The sequence below is a fragment of the Nuphar pumila genome, chromosome 12 (genome assembly GCF_984573655.1).
Source record: "Nuphar pumila chromosome 12, dmNupPumi1.hap1.1, whole genome shotgun sequence".
In the NCBI taxonomy this organism is placed as follows: domain Eukaryota; kingdom Viridiplantae; phylum Streptophyta; class Magnoliopsida; order Nymphaeales; family Nymphaeaceae; genus Nuphar; species Nuphar pumila.
Genome location: NC_143260.1, coordinates 3,392,466 through 3,413,255, shown reverse-complemented (window position 1 = coordinate 3,413,255; position 20,790 = coordinate 3,392,466). Strand labels below are relative to the sequence as shown.

Genomic DNA, 20,790 nt, shown 5'->3' with positions numbered 1-20,790 from the left:
GTGTTGTTCCCCAAACCTTATAAACCACGACCCTTATCCCTTGTTTGGAAAACGGAATCAAGTGATCGGGGCGATGACCTGATCATCTGTCCAGCCAATGGTGTTCCCATGTGTTGGTTGTGGGGCCTATGTCCTGATCCGGGCTCACAGCCAACATTTTCTTGGGATTGGTCCGAAAGGTGATTGAGGTGATCCTTTCTACATAACAATACATGCCTATTTACTAAAAATCCACTGCTACAAATTCAGGAGTATGTTTCTGAAGTTTTTTTTTTCATGTACATTGTGTCTACTCACAGTAACCACCAAGTGTTGGATTGTCACGACTTTGAAATCCATGGGTATATAATTTTGTTAAGTGATATGGGTACGCCTAACCCCAGCTTGCCTTTGAGAGAGAGAGAGAACACTATGACCGAGAATTGTCATTTTTAATGCATCGAAATAAAAATGTAATAATTTCAAAGCATTGCCAATATTTGTTATGAATACTTTGAAATTATCATATATATATATATATATATATATATATATATATATATATATATATATATATATATATATATATATATATATATATATATACTACATGGAACCTCGCTGAAACGGTGGGGGCCCCACGGCCACCTCTGAAAGTGAAATTATCATATTTTCAAAGTATTCAATATTTGCGATGAACAGCCCCAAGGGGGTTTGGCTAAGTGGAGTGGGGCCTTGGCCGTTAGACAAGTGATCAAAGTTCGATTCTCCTGGGTGCCGCCCCTCTGCACAAGCTGACCTCCAGCACAGGCTCCGGGGGCGGGTCCTAGCCTCAGAAGTTTGTTCGAGTTATAAAAAAAAAACATGGTTGAACAAAGCATTCGACCAGTTCAGTTCCCCAACCTGCTTCGGGGCCTGATCCAGTCGTCAGGCCAAGTACTCTACTGGATCAGGCTGCCGTTGCCCCAATACGTGTGGCAGCTGCCTATGAGTCCCTGCGACGCGTGGCAGATCAAGTACTTTGGTAAGCAGTCGGCACCCCAATAAATGCATCTGCTTTCAACCTCTTCTCCTGGATTTCACACAAGCACCGTTAGTCTAAGCGCTAAGATTCTAAATTGACACACGAACTTGGTCCACAGAAATGCGCAGATAGCATCATTTCTATAGTGCTTGCATGTCAAAAGACTTGAGCTAACACAACTAGGTTTCTTCTTCTTCTTCTTCTTCGAGTAATAAATCAAAAAAGAAAAATATAAAAGAAAAAAAAAGAAGAACAAGTTTTGAACTTTAGAAAGAGCCAGGTAAGTTGTGTTGGATGGATGAGAAGTTGCAACACCGGCCAAAAGACGAGTCCGGATCGGGTGCAATATGATTGCACAAAAAATTGTGCATTAAGCAACCCATCACCCTCCATCAGGTTTTGGGTCTGACACCTGACAGGCCTGTCCTCAAGATGGAGGGTGATCAGGTGCACAAATATTTGTACAATCATATTGCATCTGATCTTTTCACCCAAAAGACCATCTCCTTTTTCAAGAAATGCAACTTTGCCAAACACCTCATCGAAGTTTATGCCCGTTTGAACTCCCGGGATTTGGAAAGCCAAGTCCAGGTCCAGAAACCTCAGGTCCTTACCCAAACACCAATTCGAGACTCCCGAGAGCCTTCTCTCCCGACTCGTTGCCGAATGGTCAGATGACTCAGAACGATCGATCTGAGTCGTGGGCGTCGTCGATCTTCGCTTGCTCAAAACGGGCCGAAGTCGTCCCGACGGGACTTTGGATTCCACTGAATTCAAAGATACATGGAGTTCGCCTTCTCGATTCCTTCATTGCTTATCTTTTCTCTTTTCCTGCTCCAAATCGCGGAATCTCATCCCAATTCTGAATTAAGTATTTCTTCCCTTCGGATTTTCATCGTTTTCGTGCCCTAAAATCGCGTTCGTTTCCGAGATAGAGCTCTTCTTCTCTCTTCATATGTTTGGATTTTGTTCAAGTTCTGTAATTTTGCATTTTTGATTTTTCTTTGTTTGTCCTTCTTTAGATTTCAGTGCCCTTAGTTTGTGATATTTCCCGAATTTCGTGCATTCTTACCCTAATTCTATTTTTTTTGAAAGAAATTCTTACCCTAATTCGTAACCTCAAAATCCGTCCTTTCGTAAGTAAGCGCATCGCTTCTTAGCATGTTATGATCTCCTGATATTGGATAAGTAACTTCTTGATTTCAGTTTTTGATCCTTCTTTATCCTTTTCTCATCCTCTCAATTTTAATCTTCCAACTCGTAAAAACTGTAGTCTTTATATTTTATTTTATCTTCACTTCTTGTAATCTCTTCAGTTTCGATTTCTGACTTCAATTTTAGGATTCCTATATTTAAAATCTCCCAAATTTGACAAGTTTTTAGTTATTTCACATTTATATCCCTTTGCTTCCTTCAAACTTTGAAGCAATTGACATAAATCTTTATTTATTAATCAAGCTATTTATTTATATTTATTCTTTATGTTCTTCATTCTGTTTTAAATTTTCATTACTCGTGACGTTTTGTTTTTGTGAAATCTTGCAAACAACAGTTCTGCGAAGCAGAATCATTCGGATGTGGAGAGTTTAAATCTACGACGAAGCTCTTGATCAAAGGTGGAACTGTGGTTAATGCTCACCTTCAATAAGTTGCTGATGTTTACATCGAGGATGGGATCATTGCTGCTGTGCATCCACACATCAATGTGAGAGGAAAAATATATAATTTTCTGTGTCTCTGATGTTAAGATGCAAAAAATTAAAAAGAACCTAAAGACGATTTTAGGCTCAATTAAATTTTGTCTATGAATAAAATCTGAACCCAAAAGTAGTCTGGTATGCGACGGTTGATCTGGCACATGTTTGTGTCAAGGAAGTATGCTGGAAATAAAATCCCCATCAGGGTTATCTTCATCATTCAAGTTATAACACCCATTAAAGGTCGCATCTTTGTAATGCGTGTCATGTCCCTAATCTCTGTCTTGTAAAATATTACAAATGTTTGATTTTTTTGTTTGAAGGTTGATTATGAATAAAACCATAGGAAGTTCCCCATGCCATATAGAAAGAACTTGTTTTTTTTTTTGGAGATAAAAAAAAGAACGTTTTTTCTTTTTTGAGATAAAAAAAAGAACTTGGGGTTATGGCTGCATATTTCCTTCTATGTTCTTTCTCTTCCTCCAGTAACCTATGCATCATAGCAGATTTGCAGTTAAGACCACACCCAGCCACGCTGAAGTCATACCAACACCTGCGTCAATGTTGTGGCCATTTTAGACGCAACTGTGTCACATAGCCTATGATTTTATAACTTAGTGTAAAGGCCAGATGTTTCACACCGTGCACACTTGTTTTCATGTTTGGCACATGTGCAGGTTAAAAAATTTAGTAGCATGACATGTTTACTGTTCTATGCATGTATAAGCACACTATTTTTTCTTGTCCATTGAAGTGTACATAGGGGAAACTGATAATTTAGCACCTCACTGTCCATTTAATATTACACTTAAAAATGAATGACCAGGCCCCTTTGGAACTTCTAACTTATAACCTCATGACTGAACTTTTATTTTGTTAATCTTGTGATCATTCTTGTTTAGTTTGATTACGTGAGATCTATCAGATTTGTTATGGGGCCCACACCAAATCCATGTTTTTTTTTTTTGCAAAAATATGACATCAGATACTTGGCTCTGAGATTCAAAGAACAACCCCAGATTCATGAATTTCTTGCCCAAAGAGGGATAGTCGGGCCAGAGATCCATGTCTCTCTCTCTCTCTCTCTCTCTCTCTCTCTCTCTCTCTCTCTCTTTCTTCAAACACTGGGTTTCATATCCGGTTCTAAGTCCTTCACCACGGACCTCAGTTCTGAAACAATCAAATGATGCCTGATTTCTTTTATGGAGCAGTCCCAGGATATTGAGTCAATTGACACTTCTTTATATGATCATTTCAGGTTGGTGAAGATGTCACTGTCATTGATGCCACTGGAAAATATGTTATGCCAGGTGAGTATGAAACATCCTTTTGCTTGCTAAAAGAGGATTATATGCTTTGAATTCTAAAGCAAAAGCCATTCCTTTTGCAGTTTTTTTAATAATTTTTTGTGTAAACATTGACCTTATTTTTTTCATTTTCATCTCCGATCTTTTCCTTTTTTGCCCTCGATTGATGATAGGAGGAATTGATCCACACACACACTTGGAAATGGAATTCATGGGTACAGAGACAATTGATGACTTTTTCAGTGGACAAGCTGCTGCATTAGCTGGGGGAACAACAATGCACATTGATTTTATAATACCTGTAAATGGGAGTCTAACTGCAGGCTTTGAATCCTATTCAAATAAAGCAGAGAAAGCTTGCATGGATTATGGCTTTCATATGGCTATCACAAAATGGGATGATGATGTTTCAAGAGATATGGAAATCATGGTCAGGGAAAAAGGTTTGCATGTTTCTTCTTTCTTAAATATCACTGTCGGTCTGATGAATAGAGCCTTTATGGTTATCAGAGTAACTTTATTTTAGACCTGTTTTGTCAATGAATTTGCTTTAGTGCTAGCCTAAGCATTACTGTTTTAACTATTAGGTATCAACTCTTTCAAATTTTTCATGGCCTACAAGGGGTCCCTTATGGTCAACGATGAGCTTTTGTTGCAAAGCTTTAAAAAATGTAAGGCCCTTGGCGCATTGGCTCAGGTTCATGCTGAAAATGGAGATGCTGTTGAGGAAGGTCTGAAAAGGATGATTGATCTTGGTGTAACTGGTCCAGAAGGACATGCACTTTCAAGGCCTCCTTTGGTATTCATCTAAACTAATGCCCTGATAGGTCTTTGCTCAGTGAAGCACTGCAAGTTCAAGTTGTGCTGCTCTTGTTGCTGATTGCAAATCCTGCCACTATATCAGTGTATTTTTTGGTAATAAAAAGCAAAGTTTTGTAAATGTGTAGATATTAGATATTGAAAATATAGTTAATATTATGAACAATCCAAAAAGTATAAATAATTATAAAATAGTGAAACATGACTAGAGTGCCGCATGGAACAATCACATAAAAAAACTGAGAAAGATGTAGTATCTGAAACAATGTATTCTGTTTCTTAGTATTGCATCCTTACAACTGAAAAATAATTTTAAATGCAAATATGCATGTGACCTTGGGGATGTAGATGCAAGCTGCTGCTTATATGTGTGTGTTTCAGGTACTACATTTTTCTCAGTTTTTCTATGCGATTTGTCAATGGTACTTTGCCCATGTTTCACAATTCTGTATTATCTATACTTTTGGATTGTTCAATATTAACTAGATTTTTAATATTAGCCATAAAACCTTCCTTTTTTATGACCAAAAAATTCTGTGATATATATTGCAAAAGTTTATCTAGTAGTAATGATAGTACCATGCTATCTAGTAATTGGTTTTTTAACAATCTATTGAGTGGTTCATGGGTCCAACTCTGCAGATGTGATTTCTATAGTTTTTGTGAAAAAAGTGTTTTAGACAAAGTTATTTTTGATAGTTAGATAGGTATTCAATTAATAGCAATCAAAAGCCAATTGCTCACAATGGACCAATATTTCACAATACAAAGATTTGGGTTTTTATGTCAAAACAACTTGATCCAAAGTATGTCTCCTAGTAAATAATAATAATAACAGCAATAATGATGATGAAGATAATAAACACACCCTAAGATAGGGATATGAATTGTTGGATTCAGTTCACATGTAGGCATTACAGAATCTGACATAACCAGGTATTGTATAACTGAATTTGAAGTCGGATTCAGATTCGAATGGGAAAAGCTCATACAAAATCTGGATCCAACTCGCTTAAGTGGCTAATTGGATATAAATTTTATATGTAGTCATATGTGGTTTTGATTCGGAGGTAAAATTCTATACAGAATCTGAATCCATTACCAATTAGATGCTATTTTCCATACCCAATTTGAATAAATGGTTTTGGATTTGGTTGGATGTCTAACCCAAATCCGAAGTTCAAACCATTGACATCCCTGCTGTAAGATAATATTTGCGGTTATGATCTTTTAATTTTTACTAAATAATATTGCACTATCAATATCCAACCCAAATCCAAACCATTGACATCTCTACTATAAGATAACATTTACAGCTATGACCTTTTAGTTTTTTCACCAAATAATGTAGTACTACCAACTCTATGTGGCACATTTATTACACCATTTGGACTATGATTGGAGACATTTACAATATCAAGGAAGTTCATTTTCATAATGAGATATGCAAGCCTTTTAATTTTTGGAGGTGAGTGCCTTATAAAGTTTTGGAAGCATGAAAGAAGCTAGTGCTTTCATGTTTCTGAGGTGAGCTTCTGAGGTTCTAAGAAGAGTCTGATAACTATGGTAAAAAATGAATTTCTGACTGGAAGCTTGGAGTATTGTGAGCCATTGATTTTTTGATTCTTTTGGAGACCTGTCTGAACATGAAAATCCCCTAATTTGATACATGTTCACCATATCCCAAGAGAAAAAAGGGAGGTCCTGCCTATATGGTTACATCCACAAAAAATTCAATGGAATGTGCTAATGGAGCTGTTGGATAGTGTTATTCTATCGATAGTACCAAAGATAAGTGTGTGTGTGTGTGTATAGTACTGTACCATATAGAAAATATAATGATTTTCTATCAATATGTTGGTGCTTCATGGATTGGACCCTATAAATGTGATATTTATAGTTAATTTGGTTAAAAAAATGAATGATACAAAATCAGATTGGTTTTTCAATTAGCGTATGTATGTATATATGTATATGATAGTACTGTACCATATAGAAAATATAATGATTTTCTATCAATATGTTGGACCCTATAAATGTGATATCTATAGTTAATTTGGTGAAACAATTGAATGATGCAAAATCAGATTGGTTTTTTGATTAGCGTATCATATATATACAGTGAAATTAATATCATGATTTCACTGATGCGAAAACCAATATAGTTCCAAAAAGATGCAATATTCTCAAAACATCACCTAAAAAATATCACATTTTTGTAACAATATTAAGTTATTAACAGAATAAAACACTTCCATATATTTTTTTGATATTTTCTTTATAGCATATACTTTATTTACAAACCAAAAATTTTCAATGTATTGTAAGATTTTCCCTCACCAAGATTTTCTTGAGATTTTGGACATTGCTTACAATATGTTCCAAGTTGCACGCTCCCTTCAAGTGCCTTCTTGCAGTACACGTTAAATTAATTTTCAGTTACATTATTGGTTTATGCTCCAGTGTTCTTTGCTATGAAAGACTTTTTGTCAATGAATGTGCTATCAAATTGATTGAAATATACTTTTCATGATTTTTCTTACCTAAAGAAACTTTAGTAAGATGTGCCTTTTTGCTATATGGTTAATATCTCTGACAATTATATTAATTTTCCCAATGTAAATTTTCCATTCTACTGTTCTGGCTCAATATTGAATTATTTCACTGATTATTTGTCATTCTGTTTCACACTTATGCAGCTGGAAGGAGAAGCAACTGCTAGAGCTATTCGGTTAGCAAGCTTTGTAAATACACCCTTATATGTTGTTCATGTGATGAGCATTGATGCAATGGAAGAGATAGCTAAAGCTCGAAAATCTGGTATTTAAGGATCCTTGAGTCATGAGTTTTCTTTTTTTTGGTCAATTTAATTGTAAAACCAACCATGCTTGAATCTTCTCATATTAGTAAACTGTAAATGTACTCAACTATCTGATGACAAACTATAATCTCAGAAAATTTTATCTAGTCTTATTTATTTCTCTGAGGTTGTTTCCCTCAAGGAACGTGGTCCATAAGAAACTAGGAATCTGAATCAATGGATTGGTGAGTTGACCATCTGCAGATTGGGCCCCTATGATTTTCCGAAAAATGAGGAAAATTGAAAAGTTTAACTAATCCATAGATCTAATTAGAATCAAGATTGCTCTGACTGGTCATTGACCATATGCAATGTTTTTTGCATAGGTCTTTATGATGTGTAAAGACATAAATACAAATGTAGGCTGATCAATGATATAATGCCTGTGATCTTATTGCTTTAACCGGGTAGATTGGAAAGAAAATCATGAGTATTTCTTGAAGATTATACATGCCTGGTTTTGCTTTAGTATTAATGCTGCTATAAAAGGTATGAGGAGAAATTATCACTTTCTTCAACTAGTAAACATTCATGACACAATTCAAGGAGAGCCATTAGATGAATTGACATTTTATATCAGTTTTTTATTAAACTATTAATAAATATTATAACAGCATTGGTGAACTAGATCTTGGATTTTATTTTTTCACTCCATTTGCATCCTTCTTGTTTATGGGACCCTATGAGGTCTCGTGCACGTGTTTATTGCATCTTCTTTGACTAGTTAAGAATTTAAACTCATGCTGGTTCCTAATTAATGGTGAACTATTATTTACCTTTTAAAATTATACTTTTATGTTTATTGCTTCTTATAATCATACACCTTAGTTGTTCACATATTCAGTGTCTGTTACTCATATGATTGTATGTTATTTATTTGCAAGTTTAAGTGCTTTTAAACTTTTACTATGTAATTTGTTCAACTTCTTGATTTTGTGAAACATCATCACTGGCTACATTACAAATAATTTAAGATGTGCTTCAGAAACCAGTACACTTGATTTCACAATTAGACTTGGGACTTGGTTGCTTTCCTATGTTTCATGCTTCTTCTAATGTGACGTTTGCTTGTAACTCGAGGGTTTGCAACTAAGGATGTAAATTGTTCGGATACGGGTTGGATGTGGCCAATACCAGATCCGACTAATTGGATGTTGGCTAACTGGGTTCGGAATCAGATTCAAATTCGGGTGGTTAAAAGCTCATATCAAATCCAATATTTTACATGTAATCGGATTTGGATATCCATTGGATTCAGTAGCAAAAAACCAAAACCGTATCCACATCCGATTATACTTGGATATCGTTTTGGCTTACCAAATCTGATTAAATGGAGTTGGGTTCGGTCAGATATTGGATAAAATCCGATCCATTGAGATCCCTATTTGCAACCTATTTGTCATGTCATCTGTCAGAGAATTGTTTGAAACTTTAAACTTGGGTTGTGCCTCACTTCTGCATGACATTGCAGGGCAGATAGTAATTGGAGAGCCTGTAGTTTCTGGCCTTGCTCTGGATCATTCAAAACTTTGGGACCCTGATTTTACTACTGCCTCAAAATATGAACACGAAGTTACAATCTTTCCCAGGCCCTTTGTTTTTGGTTCTTTTCTACAATTCCTTTGTCAACGATAATGAATAGTTCCAGATATGTTATGAGCCCTCCAATAAGGGAGTCTGGACATGCTAAATCACTTCAAGCTGCTCTTTCAACAGGAGTTCTGCAGGTTTCCTCTGTCCCAGCTCATCTATTAATTTTTGTAGTTTCTTTAATCCATTCACTAGAACTTAGGAATTGGGTTCTTCAGACCATGGATTTTCTGCTCATGGCAATATCATGAATGATTTTTTTTTTTCCAATTGTCTTATTAACAACATCATCTCTTCAATCAACATGCTCCGGTCATCCCATTTTACATTGTTGCATCTAAACATGTTCATATTTCCATAAATTTGACAGCTTTTAGTTTCAGGGTCTACCTTTAATCTAATTCTCAAAAGATTTATTATCTTGCAAATATCTTCCCCTGCTGATTGGTATATTCTTGTAATGATTGGTATATCCATCTCCTGATCATACAATTTTTTTTAATTTTTAATTTTTTTTTAAGCTGGTGGGAACAGCCATTGTACATTCAACTCCACACAGAAAGCACTTGGAATGGATGATTTTCGTAAAATCCCAAATGGTGTTAATGGTAATTTTTGTTTGGTTTACTTGGTGTCTCATTATTCAATATTTTCACCAAAAGCAAACTCAGTAGTGTACTGGATATTCTGTTATTTACTTTGCACTCTAATATAATTTAACCTTTCAACTCTTGTTACTACCTCAGGTATTGAGAAGAGGATGCATTTGGTTTGGTATTTAATGGTGGTAAGCTAAATTTATTTATTGCATATTCTGTTGAATGAGTAACATGTGATCTTGAGATTCTATCTGTTCATTGGCCATGCAAGGATTATGTAGACTTTGTGATCTGTGTATTCAGGAATCTGGTCAGATATCTCCTACTGATTATGTGCGAATAACAAGCACTGCCTGGTATGACCTTTTTGCACTTGCTCCATGCCGTTGAATTTAGTGATTGAAGAATCAAGCGGCATTGCCATTACTGGAAAGGGTTGACAGTGAACATTTTCTCGTTCAAAGAATAATTTCATTTGGTAGGGGATAAATTATGCCACTTTCTATAACAACTAAAAGAAAAGAAAAGAAAAGAAAAGAAAAGAAAAGAGGAATATCATATTTCACAACATAATCCTTTTGTAATGAAATACAAAAGATATTCAAATGTCACTTATGGACATAAACAATCACAACGACCACTTATGGGTCAATTACATGAACACAAGAGTCACACAAATCAGCCACTTAAGGGCATATAACACAAAAAATATAAAATGTTATTGATAAAATGCTCTCAGAAAAAGCATACATGGATTGGGGTTTCAACCCCTTTATATACACAAAGGAGATAAGAGGGAGCGGTTGGGACCTCCCTATCGGCTAGAAATGTAGCCGTTGGGGAGATCCCAACGGCTCTATGGTCTAAAGACCAATAAGCCCTTCCCTAATCTACTAATCACAAAAGTAAAATAAAATAAAAGAAAAGAAAAGAAAAGAAAAGAAAAGAAAAATGGAAAAGGGTGTACAATTACAATAATACCCCTATATACAAAAAGACTAAAATACCCCTATGTGTATACATTGACACCTTTATCAACAAAGATGTTTATCTGGTGGTCCATGTTGTTGTACCTTATGAAACAGCACAAGTATTTTTTTCAGAGTTAAAGATTCATGTTTTGATCAGAACTTCCCATGCAGAGTAATCCGAGTTTTTTTTTTTAATTTTCAACATGTGATAAGTTTACAACAACAACAACAACAACAACTACGCCTTCATCCCAAAACAATTGGGGTCGGCAATATGAACCAACAAAGAAAATCATTCTAGGTCTTCCACATGAATCCTTCTCCTCCATTCATTTCTATCCAATGCCATGTCCTCGGTGAGGTTCAAAGCATTCATATCCTTTCCTATCACCTCCATCCATGTCTTCCTAGGCCTACCCCGACCTCTTTTAACTAATATATTTTCCCATTTCTCCATCCTTCTAACTGGAGCATCATTAGGCCTTCGTCGAATATGTCCAAACCACCGTAAACGATTCTCTCTCATCTTATTTTCAATGGGTGCAACGCCTACCTTCTTACGTATCTCCTCGTTCCGAATCTTATCTTTTATTGTATTTCCACACATCCATCTCAGCATACGCATCTCAGCTACACTCATTTTTTGAATATGATGTCTCTTGGCAGCCCAACATGTGATAAGTTTCATAGAAGAAAATATTTGTCACATTCAGTTTTCAGGGGAAACCACTTGGAGTCTGAAAAATAGAAAATTGGGAAGTTTGAGGAAGTCTGCCAACAAAACACACACACACAAGGCAACATGCACTAACAGCTCCTACCAAACAAGCGGAGCCCCCATTGGTAACAAAACATAAATATATGAAAAATATTTTTTTAATATATTTTGAAAGTGTCATGTTGTGAGAATGTCACTACTTTTTGAAGTTTTTTCTTTCTATTGTACTAATTATTAGAAAATGTTTAAAGATATCTCTTTGTTTGTGAATATGCTTTCATGCTATGTATGGCTGCATAGTTTCTCAGTTCTGCATTTTTCTGGGATGTGCAAACCTTCTGAAACGTTGTGTTTAATGATTTCAATTTATATGAGACTATGAGTGTGGTGCGTCTAACATCTCTGGACAACTGTTTCAGTGCTCAGATATTCAATATATACCCAAGAAAGGGAGCAATCATGGTTGGTTGGGATGCAGATTTAATCATTCTGAACCCAAATTCAAGTTTTGAAATATCCACAAAGACTCACCACTCTAGGTCAGACACGAACGTGTATGAGGGCATGAAAGGGAAGGTACAGTGCTTGTGCTATCAAATACTCAAAAATAGTCTAATCTTTTATTGGTATTTATTTCATTGGTTGTGTATCATCATCCTTAAAGTGGTTGTTTGTGATTCTGAATGTAGGGAAAAATAGAAGTAACGATTTCAAGAGGGAAGGTTGTGTGGGAGAATGGTGAACTTAAGGTTGAACCTGGTTCTGGGAGGTACATACCAATGGCTCCTTTCAGCTATCTATTTGACGGCAATAGAAAAGCAGATTTAGCATATCTTTCATCTATTCACGTTCCTGTTCAGCGGCATAGAAGTATGTGATGCACTTGATCCTTTATCCAAGGATGGAATTGGGAAGCTACACTTCTATGTTTTCATTAGTATTGATGAAGACCAACATAAAATCTACCGGATATGTCCTGAAATTAATTGGAAAAAAGAACTTCAGCCCTTATCTACAACAACTCAGGAGCCTTGCTAACCAGGAAAGTTTTCCCAACTTTTGGGATATCCTGGATAGTTTTATCCATTTGTATATCAAACTGAAGTTTCCCTGATTTCCTATGTAAGACACATTCTTGATATATTGATAAATAACATTGATCGAACTGATGGATGAAACCCACTGTTAGTGGAAGTGTGGAACATTGAAGCTGTCATGCTATTTGGTTGAGGTCGCTGTTAACAGCTTGTCTAAGATCTGATTGAATAAAACCCTGAAAATGTAGTGCAAATTATGCGAAAATATATTTGCCTTATTTTAAGTATTATGTCATGACTGGAGATCATTATCGATTTTATTTAAGATGGATACAGGTAGGACATTTGCTGTTTGTTCTTTCCCATTTCATTTGTTGGAAACTAACCAACCAGTCTTCTTGAACCGAAATGGCCCAGTTTTAAGCAGTCACCAATCTCGTTCTTGGGAAAATGTTGGCGAATGAAAAAATCTCATGATTTTTTGAAAAATCACGTTTATCAAAATATTAGGTTATATAAATATATATAAATAATAAAAAACTAGGCAAAAGGTGCTTTTGTCCTGTTAATATTAGGTTAAAAGCAGGATATTTTCAAAACAGGCAACATTTTGAAAAATATTGTTTTTCCTCGCTATAATATTGCCCTTTGAAAACATCATGATTTTATCGCGATATTTTAAAAAACTTGGTGATTCCTGTCTCAAATAGAATTATCCGCAAATTTGAAACGGAAGTTTTTAAATTAGTGCAGGTGGTATTTTCTTCCTAGAGTTGCAGCATGCTTATATACAGAAATAAGGGATATGGAGCAAATCTTTCTGAGTTTCGTATATCAGATCAATATAATCCAAAAGAAAAATGAATAAAAATGGTGATCATCTATTCGTATATGTTCTCTCATAAAAACAATACACTCCTTAACTCCACGGAAGCTGCCATACTCTATGCTGAGATTGCATGTGTAAGTGTTTCATGAGAACCTCTACTACTTTCCCATGACATGGATATTGGCTGAACTGACTGCATCCGACATGTTTACGCCTTGATGCAGCATAAATAAGTGAGTAGCTTCTTCCTCTGCAAGTGAACAGTAGCAACCGAATCAGTAATTTAGTTAACCATGTCTCCACCTTTAGCTCAAAACCAATGTCAGTATCGTCTCAGACCCAGAATCGTTTTCCAAATGATTCAGGTGAATCAAACGATAGGTGAATCGATCTAAATTGCCCAACTTTTAACCAGGGAAAGATACGTGTAAAAAAAAATACTAAAATACTATTTTAAAAAAATATTAAAACAGTATTAAAAAGCTATTTTTCACCATTTTCATTTTGTTTTTGAAAATGAGCAGACTCAGGTCATTTGTCTCTAATTTCGGGATACAGGCCGATACTGACAATATTGCTCAAAACAGATTCACAGCTGTGTGCTTAATCTCTTTAGTTGATAGACGTGCAGTGGACACACACATACTGACAATATTGCTCAAAACAGATTCACAGCTGTGTGCTTAATCTTTATAGTTGATGAACTTGCACAGTACACACAAAAAGATATTTTTTTTCCAGATCCCTTCCAAAATATTTCATTCTTCAATGGCCATTGCGGTGTCAATTTTTAAAAAAATCCTGTCTCTCTCTCTCTCTAGCCATATCGTTGGCTAGAGTATTTCATACTTCTTTTCCATATGCCAACTATGACTGATCTATAGCTAGAGTATTGTTACTTGTTAGCTAGAGTTCATTTTTATTGCTACCTTGCTAAACTACTTTCGAAATAAACAAGGGCGATTCATTGTGTTTATATATATAGGTTAATGTTTGCTATTTTTTTGGGTTTTTTTCTCTATGTGATCTAAATGTTTTTATTTGTGGGATTTGACTTTTATATCATCTAAATCCGACATGTATACAAGTTTTTAGCGATTTAAAAATCAATGGGTATGAATGTATCGATTTTTTCTGACTCATAAAAACATGATCCAAGGTCCATTCCTACTTAGGGATGGGAGTTGACCGGGCCGGTGTGGAAACAAGCTCTCCATCCTTGCCCCATCTCAAAATTTTGCCATTCATCCCCATGACAGTTTTTGATTTTCACCTCCATCCCCGGTCCATTCCCCGTTTCATGTCCTCTATCCCCTCAAATGGGGCGGGTTCGAATGGATCCTCATTTTTCACAATATAAGATTTAAATGGTCATTCTTTAGAGCTGTTAGAGGAAAGAGAGAGTAGAGAGGAGAGAGGAGAGAGGAGAGAAAGGGAACCCGTTTTTAGGGTTAGGAAGTAAGTACTTAGGGTTAAATAAATAAATATGATTTAAATATTAATTTATAATATAATAAGGGTATATTAGTAATTTCATTAATAGAGATCGGGGACGGGGCGAGGGCAAGAGTAAGTCCATCCCCTCACTGGTTTTGATTTTCACCTCCATCCCCTGTTTCATGTCCAACATCCGTTTCGTCTTCCCCTGGTCCACTGCCATCCCTATTTCTACTAAATTGAGCATGCTGAATGCATTTATAAGGTTAGATTGAGACAAAACAACTCATATCATGAGATTCCAAGCTATATATATATATATATATATATATATATATATATAGAGAGAGAGAGAGAGAGAGATATGCTTGATCCATAGGTGTTTAAACGAAAAACACTCATGCTGACCATCCATCACACACACGTGATGGACGGCCAACACTAAAAAAATGCCAAAAACACACAAAAAAATACTTTTAGCACTCAACAGTGCTACTAAAAACATTATTCATAATACCGAGTGAATCCCCGCTAGTCATTTAGCGGTATTTTGAAGCGCCGCTAAATTTTTTTGTGCTTTAAAGCTTTTTGTGTGTTTTTTGTGCACCGACCGTCTTTTTGTTTAAGCCCCTATGGATCAAGCAGCTACCACTTTTCCTATATATGCGTGTGTTAAGTGAGTCATTTTTTACACATTTTTTATTTTTTCATTGTTTTTTCACGAAACTAACCTTGCAGATGTGATCTGGATGATTTGCATAGTGAGAACCGGCTCTTGGATTGTCCGAGCATAGAAAAGATTTTGTAAGGCTTAGAAATTCGATGGCCTACAGCGTGCAGTATTTTCTCGGGTCATATACTCTGTGGTGATTCCTCATCACCCATTTCTGTTTGGTTATATTATGCTTAAATGGTACCATTAGATCAACGGCCTGTCGACGGGGCAATACGGAAAACATCACCCAATTCATAGGATGGTCATAGAATCCAAAACTAAGTTGACTATATATATATAGTTTATAAAAAAAGAAAATGAAATAATACCTATTATGTGCTCTTTCTTAAAAAACAAGAGTTTTTGTTCAATCATCGTAACCAATATCTCCACCTTCAACTTCATTCAAGATTGAAGAAAGCAAGTGCTCTCTCTCTATCTCTCTATCTATCTATCTATCTATCTATCTATCTATCTATCTATCTATATATATATATATATCAAGACCCCTTACCTAAAATAAGCACATGTCCTCACACTCTTTGAATGGCTGGGTTAAAAAATCATATAAGAATAGCAAAACGCCACGTCCTTCGTTATGAAGACGACCTTCGTGTAATATTGAAATTTGGCAACTTTTAAAAATATCAAAAATTTTATCTAATTTAGTTATTTTTAAAATATTAATATATTCTCACTTTACCAAAGAGAACACACACACTCTCTATATTGCCTATTACATCACTTTAGATAACTTTTATTATAAATTTGGTAATTTTGGTAGGATTCCCAACTCTCTTTGTAGCAAGTTGGTAACGCCCCCATATCTCCATAGGACTATCTCCCTCTCTCTCAAGTTGATTTTGGTAGCTTTGTTAGGATCTTTTTAACTTCTAATACAACCACCCTATAGATTGCCTCTAACGTTCTCATCAGGATACAAATGCTCAATATCTCTCTCATTCTCTCTTTTGTGCGTGACGAGGGGTATTATGTATGATCAAATATATTAAAAATGACATTTGAACCTAAAAGAACCTCAATGTAATTTTGAAAATGTTTTAAGTAAATTATTTTGGCACACCAATGCTCCTCTTACATTTGTAAAAAGTAGTAGGATTAATTTTTGGTAAAAAAAACATTTTTTCTGCAAGAAAAAGAAAAGCAAATAAAGCGCCTATCCCTAGCATTTAGACCATGCTGAACACATATGAAATTGGATTGGGTCAATATGACCTGCGCCGATGATTTCCAGGTCATTCAGGTGGTCAGGTCGACATGACCGAATGTTACCTTATATAAAATGTAAGGACATATATGTGGATGAGCATGTGTGTATGAGGCCATGAAATATCGATCAATTCAGTGCAGTTGCAATTTGAAAAGGAGGAAGAGAATAGATATGGATGACTACCGTCTGATGATGAATGGCTTCATGGTGGAAAGCCTTGAGTTCCTCTTCATTGCCGAGGCTGACCGGCCGGTTTATGTTGGCCTTGAGCTGTTTGCGGTTTGCCCGCGCCCGCGAGAACACCATCGAATAGTCCGGCTTGCCTGGCTTTTGATCCCAACCACCGAATTGTGGAACAGACATCCATGGCTTCTGCTGCAAAATTATACATAACAAGACTAATTAGGCATAAAATGAGGCAGCCACCTTGTCTACTAATGATAGCATTGAACCAAATCTTATGAATTGATCGTTATTTCATTATCAGCGCATCCATGATGTCCCATGCATTACGTTACAATCTTTGGTGCTTATTGTGTCCTTGTGATTAATGCTATACAAGGTATTATAGAAGATGCAACATGGCACCATCAACCAACAATTCATTAGTAAAAAAGATTCACCGCACACAAAATTTAGGTTAAAAGAAAAGCAAAACTTATCATAATAAACCATGGAAAAATTGACTACCCATTAATCCAAACGATTAGCCATACTTGATGTATGAGAGAGAGAGAGAGAGAGAGAGAGAGAGAGAGGTGGGTTGATGTTGGTCCTTATTACTACCTCGTTCCTCTGATCCATGGATCCGTAAGAATGAAAGGGTGCGGATGGGAGGTGGAAGTTGGGGGGCGTTGGGGTTTAAATAGGAACAAAAGTAAGGGATGGATTGGGGGCCAAGGGGTGCCCCACAAGGTGGGTGGCTCTCAATTGTGGGCAGTTCCAACGGGGGGAGGCAGGAGGAGGACCCAACGTTTTGGAGTAATCCACGCGGTTCAGTTAGACAATTTGAGAGAGAGAGAGAGAGAGAGAGCTGGTTTGGGAGGTTAGGGACCTCCAACTGTATCCGGACCCGACCAGGCATGATCCGGGTCCAACTTCTTTGGGCAGATCTTTCTTGTCTGTTTTTTCCCTTTTCTTTTTGTTTTGAATTTATATACGTAGATCTAGACTGGGTAATTGGGTTGGATTTTAGACCAGGTTGGACAGAGGTCAGTTTGGGGTTCTAGTTGGACGCATTAAACACTGAATGATCCCTTTCCTATAGCTGATTTATAAATATCACTACCAAAATGTAGACAACAAATTTGTTTCAATAAATCATATGAAGTACACAAAGAGTGAGAAATTTGAAGTGACTGAGTATTTTCTAGTAAGATTGATAAGGTTCATTGTAGAAGCATGTCATCTTATCTATTCAGATATGGCGACGGAGAGCAGTTTCGTGCATCCATCGATTTCGAAGCTTGATGGACATTATGATCATTGGTCCATGTTGATGGAAAACTTCACCATATCAAAAGAATATTGGAGTTTGGTGGAACAAGGGATTCCTGCAGCAGCAGCAGGAGTGGTTCTCTCAAAAGGATAGAAGAAAAAATTTGAAGATCTTAAGCTGAAGGATTTGAAGGCAAAAAACTATCTCTTCCAAGCCATAGATCGTCCAACTCTAGAGACCATTCTGAAGAAAGACTCAGCCAAGGATATTTGGGACTCTTTGAAGCAGAAGTACCAGGGAACGAGTCAAACATGCACAGTTGCAAGGAATGAAATGTTCTTCACATGAAGACGGGAGAATCTGTGACTGACTACTTTGCTCGTGCTCTCATAATAGCCAACAAGAAGAGAATCCATGGTGAGAAGATGACAGACATTGATATTATAGAAAAGATCCTAAGATCCATGACTTCTAAGTTCGACTACGTAGTTTGCTCGATTGAAGAGTCAAATGATCTAGATTCTTTGTCCATTGATGAGTTACAAAGTAGTCTCTTAGTGCACGAGCAACGCATGAATGGCCATGCTTCTGAGAAAGAACAAGCACTGAAAGTCACGCATGATGAAAGCTTTGGCAGCAGAGAAAGAGGACGTGACGACTTTCGAGGACGAGGTAGAGGAAGAGGTCGACAAGGCTATGATAGATCTACTGTGGAATGCTACAACTGCCATGGATTAGGACATTACTGTTGGGCGAAAACCCTGTGAAAACAAATAGACAGGGAGCGTACCTGGATTCGCCATTGATTGTATAGGTGATTCGGCGTTCTCCTCAGCCGGTCGACGCCCACAATGAGCCCAGGCCTAATGTCGACGGTGAGCAGGACCCGTTCTGTTGCTCGTGTATGCAGAACAATATTTGGCAGGGAATTGTTACGAAATCTCATCATTTTCGTAACCCCAAAACCACTTTATATAATGGAGAATTGGGCAGTTACGTGAATGTGGTCTCTCCACATTCACGTAACTCCCACCCACTACCTCCATCATCCAGTCACTTACGTGACCCACTAATATGGTGTCAAACCGGGTCAGACTGCGGGTTGTACCCGTAACCCATAATGTCCAACATTCTCCCACTTGATCCATTGACACCAAAAGTGTACTAAATCGAGGTGTATACCGTTATCTCGATTTAATTCTTCATGTGGGTTCACATGCCACCCTTTATCACAAGGATGAATCATATGAGTCAAGGACATGAACACCCCTTTATGAAATGTCATATTTTCTTGTACTACACTACAATTCACCTTCAGTGCTTAGGCATGTAAAGAAATTACCTTTATGAATAGGTTGGTCTCTCACCTATTCTATTGGTCCTTTAATATTGTTATTCTGCTATTCTCTCTAACCCATATGAGAGATTCTTTATGCAAAATCAACAATAACACAAAACTTTAGAGAATCAAAACATAAACACAAATGTGATTACATAATGTATTGTCATACATCAGAAGGAATCAAAAAGACCCATCCCCTTTACATGTTGGGAATATAATCCCAGTGCTAGCCCTTTAGTAAGGGGATCCGCAGTCATTTCCTTCGTCCCAATTGTATCAATACATACTAGATGATTCTTAGTCCTTTCTTTAACAACAAAATATTTTAACTCCATGTGTCGATACGATGTTGAGCTCTTGTTGTTATTTGAAAAAGACACGGCTGCTTCATTATAACAAAAGATCTTTAGTGGTCTCTTAATAGAGTCCACTATACCAAGACCCATAATGAAGTTCCTTATCCAAATGGCCTGTGACGAAGTCTCGTATAGAGCAATAAATTTCGCCTCCATGAGACAGCACCACCCGCTAGAAGGAAAATGTATCCAGTAGTGGATTTTCTACTGTCAATACACCCTCCTAAGTCCGCATCAGAGTATCCAACGACCTCTAGGTGGTCAGCTTTCCTGTAGGTCAACATATAGTCTTTCGTTCCTTGTAAATAGCGCATGACCTTCTTCGCTGCCTTCCAGTGCGCAATGCCTGGATTTGACTGATATCTACTAAGCATTCCCACAGCAAATGCTATATCAGGTCGAGTGCAGGTCTGCGCATACTGTAAACTCCCAACTGCTGAAGCATATGGGACAGCATCCATTTGAGCCTTCACAATATCATCCTGAGGACAGTCCTTCAAGCTCAATTTATCCCCTTTCACTATAGGTGCCGAACTAGGAGAACAATTCTCCATCCCATATCTTTTAAGAACCTTAAGGATATAGGATTTCTGAGATAGGCCAAGGACACCTTTAGTTCTGTTATGACAGATCTCGATTCCAAGGACATAAGTGGCCTCACCCATGTCTTTCATATCGAAATGAGAGGAAAGAAAATCTTTTGTTTCATGTAAAAGACTCAAATCATCAGTTGCAAGAAGAATATCGTCAACATATAAAACCAAAATTATGAACTTACTCCCACTAGACTTAATGTAAATACACTGATCAACAATGTTTTCAGTGAATCCAAAGTTCATAA

At 36.6% G+C, this 20,790-nt stretch overlaps 1 pseudogene across 1 annotated transcript; it reads left to right on the top strand.

The window, feature by feature from the left end:
- Positions 1-843: 843 nt before the first annotated feature.
- On the top strand, positions 844-12,866 carry LOC149819680 (dihydropyrimidinase-like; annotated as a pseudogene). Its single transcript, XR_016426717.1, has 13 exons — positions 844-1,003; positions 2,569-2,708; positions 3,959-4,010; positions 4,181-4,450; positions 4,595-4,806; positions 7,526-7,646; positions 9,158-9,245; positions 9,335-9,413; positions 9,798-9,884; positions 10,023-10,063; positions 10,179-10,231; positions 11,984-12,140; positions 12,254-12,866. The product of XR_016426717.1 is annotated as a dihydropyrimidinase-like (transcript).
- Positions 12,867-20,790: the final 7,924 nt, after the last annotated feature.